Source organism: Psammomys obesus, unplaced genomic scaffold (assembly GCF_907164565.1).
Source record: "Psammomys obesus unplaced genomic scaffold, mPsaObe1.curated_primary_1811, whole genome shotgun sequence".
Classification (NCBI taxonomy): Eukaryota; Metazoa; Chordata; class Mammalia; order Rodentia; family Muridae; genus Psammomys; species Psammomys obesus.
Genome location: NW_026587216.1, coordinates 34,814,342 through 34,820,341, shown reverse-complemented (window position 1 = coordinate 34,820,341; position 6,000 = coordinate 34,814,342). Strand labels below are relative to the sequence as shown.

The following is a 6,000-nucleotide window of genomic DNA, read 5'->3' as shown; positions in this document are numbered from 1 at the left end:
AGAGAGAGAGAGAGAGAGAGAGAGAGAGAGAGAGAGAGAGAGAGAGACCTCAGGTGAAATCCACTTTCCTAACTTTTTCTCTTGGGTTTTTTCCAGCATCCATAATAGTGTAGAATTTCTGCTGTTTAAGTCACTCAGGGGACAATGTTTTGTATGCCTTTCTCAGCAAAGTAAGACAGAAAAGGAATTCCAAGCAACTCAATAAGTATGCTTTAGAATAGGTATGTGTGGAGAGAAGACATCACTTTGAAAAAGCAAAAGCAGGCCTACGTCACAGCTATCATGACCTGAGTTACTGAGTTAAATTCCTGGAACCCACATAAAAAGCCAAGCAAGGTGGGGAGGGATGTGTGTGTGGGCTGGGGGACAGTGGAGGTAAGACTAGCAGATCTCTGGGGCTTACTAGCCATCCAGCCTAGCCTACTTGGTGCATTCCAGGCTAATGAGCGACTCTGCCTCAAACAACTGACCTCACTGAAGAATGGTCCCCAATGCTGTCCTCTGCCCTCTACAAGCATGTGTGTACATGTATACCCACACACATGCACCAACACACCTGGAAATAACTTACACACACACACACACACACACACACACACACACACACACACACACAGTCAAAGGAACTGTGAGAGAGGCTCCAGAAAAAAAAAAAAAAAAAGCAGAGGGCCTTTTCCCTCAGGTGCATTTTGACCTCTGGATTTGACTCTGCGGCCCCTGGGTTAAACATTTGTGTTCTATTTATAAGATATTATTTTACTTATTGGATATCAGAACACAGCTCTAGAACCCAATCTAGTCAGTGTATTCTGGATCTGGATCTGTCCTTTTGTTTTGCTTTCATGCTCCCCCAGATATAATCTATATGATGTGCCAGACAATTGTGTTTAAACTGGTCTGTCCTGAGAAAGCTCTGGGAAAGGGCTGCTTCTGTTAATGTTTAGTGTGTGCTTATTGGCATTTATTTACGTGTTTTTCTGAGCTCAAACAACCTTCCTTGGATCATTGCTTTCTGTTACATTTGTGTATAAAAGTACACTGAAACGGAAGTAAGATTGTACATAGCATCAGACTGTAATCCGCCCCATTATTTCAGGTCCTCAGATACCAGGTCCATCAGACAAGATCTGCACAGGTTGGCTAAAAAGTTGACAACATACATACAAATCGATATTGGACTTGACTGACCTCTTAAATTAACCATACCAGCCCAATATGCATTCTCAGTTTCCTTCTTTGGTAGGACAGATCCTTTTTAGCAAATACAAAATTGAAAAATATCTCATACTTTGAGACCCCTGCCCTTCACTGGCTTGCCTTCATAGAACACAGGTACTAAGGAATCTCTCTTGACATAAACCTCTGAAGGATGATTGATTGCTCCTGCCTTGCAGGAGCTCTGATCTCTAAATGGAAAGAATCAAATAAGCTTTATAACAGTTTGCATATTTTTTCTAAAATTTCATTTGTTTATTATGTGTATGGGTGTTTGCCCAAATGTATGTTCTGTGGCAACTCATTGTGCACTGCCCGAAGAGGTCAGAAGGGGGTATCAAATTCCCTGGGACTGAATTCGCACACAGTTGTGAGCACACGGGTGCTGGAAATTGACTTCTGGAGGACCAGGTAGTGCTCTTTACCAACGACCCATCTCTCCAGTCTTTTTTCTCCATTTGTGGTAGAAGGCAACACTCAGCATGGTGGAAGGAGCCATGCGTTTGCAAGCTTGGTTAGGAATATCTCTTTCACTTCCTTCCTGAAGCATCCTGGGTTACGTAAAGGTCAGATGCCCACAGAAGATAAGCTTTGTAGGATCTCCTGAGCCCTCCCTGTACATGTTTTCTTCCTCATTCTAGTATGTTCTCTTAACTCTAACACACTCAATGCTGCAGACCATGGACAGGCATGCTTTATCCTGCCAGGGAAATCTGCTTTGATAAGAAAGAAAAGAATAAGGCGAAACCCATCTTTTTATGCTTGAGTGAACCAACATAGAAAGCAAGCCATGAATATGACCAATCTTACAGAAGGAAGGAGATGGGAGACAGACTTCCACTGTATACTCCATTCGTAGTTGCTACTTAGTCTGTGGCTAGGCTAAGGAATGCAGAAGCCCGTTAGCTGGAGGCCTCCAGCCCTTTCATGTTGCATCCTTCATTCTTTCCACAGCGCTTACTGCTAATCGCCATGGGTCATGAGACAGCACCAAGTTCTGAGGTATGCAGAGATAACTAACATAGACAGTTGCCCTCAAATGACATACAAGCTGGTTGGAAAGATGCTCTCACTTGGAGAAGGGAGAGGTGGTATTCAGAGAGCAAGAAATGGCAGAAACTACAAGCTGGTCAAAGAGCACAGAAATAAAGATGAGGTGCAGAGATTTAAAAAAAAATATATTGAAGGCTAATGACAGGAGAGGGGACCCAGAAAGAACATAGAACATTACAGACTATGGTCCTTCTGGGTAAGAGGGTATTGGTGTGGAGAAGAACCAGAAATGTACTTTGTAAGAAGGCGAACCGTCTTCTCTAAGCATCATTTAAGGATTTTTAAATTTGAATTCACTCATGCTTAGAAAAAGCCAGAGAGAACATGAGGCGTCATTGTATCTGTACATGAAATTGTACTATTTTCAAGCCTACTTTCTCTTTATAAGAGTAAAGCAAAAGGAAGGTCCATGCTCAGAGACTCCCCTTTCTTCATAAAACCCTATACAAATATAACCATAACTCTGGCCTTAAGACAAAAAAAAATGAGGCTCTTTTGTCTTCCATTCCACTTTTCCCTATAACTCACCCCCAAACAAACAACAGTGAAAAAGAGAACATGAAACAGAAATTTTAACTCCCCTTTGATGAAGCTCTGGAACATCTGGCAGTCAGCGGCGGGGATGGCCTGAGCCAAGGGGAAGAAAGTGCAAGCAAAGTGCCTATAGAAAGGGACAACAGGCATGTTGGCCCATCGCAAGATACCCTGGCAAGTCTTCAGATGAAGGGGCAAGCACCTGACAGAGGCAGAAGAGAGCAGTGGCCACAGACACTACAGTTCCTGGAGCCTGCCTGGCTGTGCCCCGTTGGTGGTGCAACACAGTGTATGACCTGTGTGTCTGTGTGTGTCCTCCAAAATCATGCTATTCTGAAAATGTTGTAAGGTATGCTCTGAAGAGAGGGCTAAGTTGTTAAGCAAGATGGATGCCTTTGTCACAGGAGCTGGGGCCTGCTCTTGAGGGCCTCCATTAGTCAGCAGGAGAGAGCTTTGAGAAGCGAGGGCATCCCCTCGGCTCTACTTGCCCTTCTGCTTCCCATCAGGCAGCGAAGCCATACGAGCTCTTCAGCACGTGGCAGCAAGCTCCTGAAGGCAAAGGCAACACACTTCCTTTATGAATGGCCGGCATCAGGCCTTCTGCTCTGACACCAGAGAGGAGCCAGGACGAGGTGAATAGGAAAAACTCCAGCAAGAGAGTGGGGAAGGAAGGCTGGAAAAGAGGAAAAAGAGCCAGACCTTGTGACACATGTCACACTGTGGATGGCTTTGAGGATGCTATTGACAAGTGAACCACGCCAAGCAGAGGGCAGAAGCTGATTAGTCTTTTTTTTATGGGTCTCTGGCTTCAAAATGTGTATGAATGGATGTCCACGCTGGAGACTGTATGATGAGGGTAGAGGGAGGGTCATGCTTCATTTTACAGCTCTCTATTTCTTGATTATGGACCACGTGACCATTTTATTTAATAATAAGTAAAATAAAAAACTCCCACTCTATTCAAAGTTTAATACCTCATTTAGAACTATGAGCTGCAAATCATTAAGTAACCAAACTTCTTGAGAGCAGATTTCTTTGAAAAAGATTGACGGGTGGGGACATGAGCGGCAATTTTTTATTAGAACGTTTGGCTTTTTAATGTTTGGCATACTTTTCCCTTGACTTATTTTTTTATTTTAGGTATATGGATTATGTGCCTGCATGTATGTCTGTGTACCATGTGTGTGCAGTGTGTTGGAGGCCAGCACCAAGCACTGGATCCCCTGAAACTGGAGTTACAAACAGCTGTGAGCCACCATGGGAGAGCTGGGACTCAATCCTGGGGTCTTTGGAAGAGCAGTCAGCGCTCTTAACTGCTGAACCATCTCTCCAGACTCTAAAGTGCATAAATTATTTCGACAAGAATAAAACTGTAATTGTAAAGAGTTAGAAAACTTCCAAAATTCACCAAGAATAAATATTAATATGCTCTATTACCTCTTTGCTTAAAGATAATAGCATTTTGGTAAATTACACTCAGGGTTTTTTTGTCTTTTATAACTATATGTTCTTTTTATACATGACTCTGTTATTTCACTTCTTCCCTTTTTATTCTGTAAAAACAGTCACATAGTCTATTAAAGCCCTTTTGAAAAAACTTTAACTCACACACCCAGTACTTTTCTGGGTAGTGAAGGACTCAGCCAAGTCAGTCACAAGGACCTTCTCTCCAAAGCAGCTTTGTGCCAGGGTGGAGATGGCTCATTGGTCAGTGTTTGCCTGTTTCTTTGCATCTATGAATCATGTCCTCTGAGGAGCTAAGAGTGGTTCCTCTGGTCACTTCAAAGTTGTGGCCTCTTGTGGTTGTTGACACAGACTTCCTGATGTTCTCACATCCCAGTCCCCAAGAAGGCAAAGTAGTTGGGAATGGATGAAGCAATGGTTTCTGTATATATGCGCACACACACATGCACGCACATACTATGTTGTGGTATTCTCTCTCTCTCTCTCTCAGAATCTTTCCAAATATGGGACATTGAGTACACTGGGCAAGAGGAAAGTATTAGGAGGCACTTGATCTCAGTTTAGAAGCATCTTTACCACTAGCCTGGGTCCTGTAATTTTCTCCTGACCTCAGAGGCCTTGGCTGAGTATCATATGTAACATATCACACATGATACACACATATATCTAACTTCAACAATGGCTCCCTAGCTTCCCCCTCATGCTGAGTGAGACAGGAGGCTCTCCTGCAGCCGCTAAGGCTCTGTGGAACCACTCTGACCCCAGGCCCATGGCCTGTGTCACCCTTTGGCCCTGAGTCTATTGCTTCCTCTGCCATTCTGGCCTCCCAATTTCTCACCCACAATATGGAGACTATCTAAAGGTTAAAGAGCCAGAGTGAGGTATTCATTCATTTGTTCATTTATTCATTCATCAGATATCAAATAAGGTCCAAATCACACTGGTCTCCTTCCTGTGGCCCAAGTCCAAAGCTAGCTGTTCCTCCTGTGGGATGCTCAACTCTCAAGTCCCAAGTCTGCTTCCCTCATGCCTTTGAGTCCCTGCCACTAACAATCATTGAGTAAAGACAGCAGCTCCCTTATTTGCAAGAACTCCTGCTGGCCTGTAGCCAAGCCCATGCTCCCCCAGCATCCCTTATCGCCGTTCAAGCTGAGCATCCTCTCTTAACCACCAGTTTCTCCCACTAAGGGAACGGGTTGAGAACCTGCCCCTGTCTGGCTCTGGGTGTGGTCCACATGCCCAGGTATTTCTAAAGGAATGGGGGAATTAGAAACTTTAATGATTTAGCTATAACTTTCTTCTCTCAGTTTTAATTTTATGTGTATGGATGTTTTGCCTACATGTATGTCTGCGCATCACGCCTGCTGAGGCCAGGAGAGAGTCTTGAATCCCATGGGACTGGATGTGTAGAAAGCTGTGTGCTACCATGTGGGTCCTCTGGATAAACAGACAGTGCCCTTACCTGCTGAGCTTTACACCAAAATTTAACTTTACATTCATCTTATTCCCACAGTTTTGACTGAACAACACTAATGGAGAAAGTGGGAATTGGAGAGGGACCCTTCTCTTTATCAGCACAGACTCTGGGCAAGGCAGGGCATGGAGGACCTGAAGCAGTGGGATTCAGGTGTGGATACTGAACAATGTCCCCAGTGACATCAAGTTAAGATCAGAAGAATCTCTTCACTGCTGAGCAGTAGCCAGTGCCTCGCGAAGAGGGAGCGAGCCCGCCAC

The 6,000-nt window shown here is 44.2% G+C and overlaps 1 protein-coding gene across 3 annotated transcripts in view; it reads right to left on the bottom strand.

Annotated features, from left to right (window-relative positions):
• Positions 1-6,000, bottom strand: part of Lyn (LYN proto-oncogene, Src family tyrosine kinase) — a 117,124-nt gene that overhangs the window by 2,374 nt on the left and 108,750 nt on the right. The window lies entirely within an intron of this gene.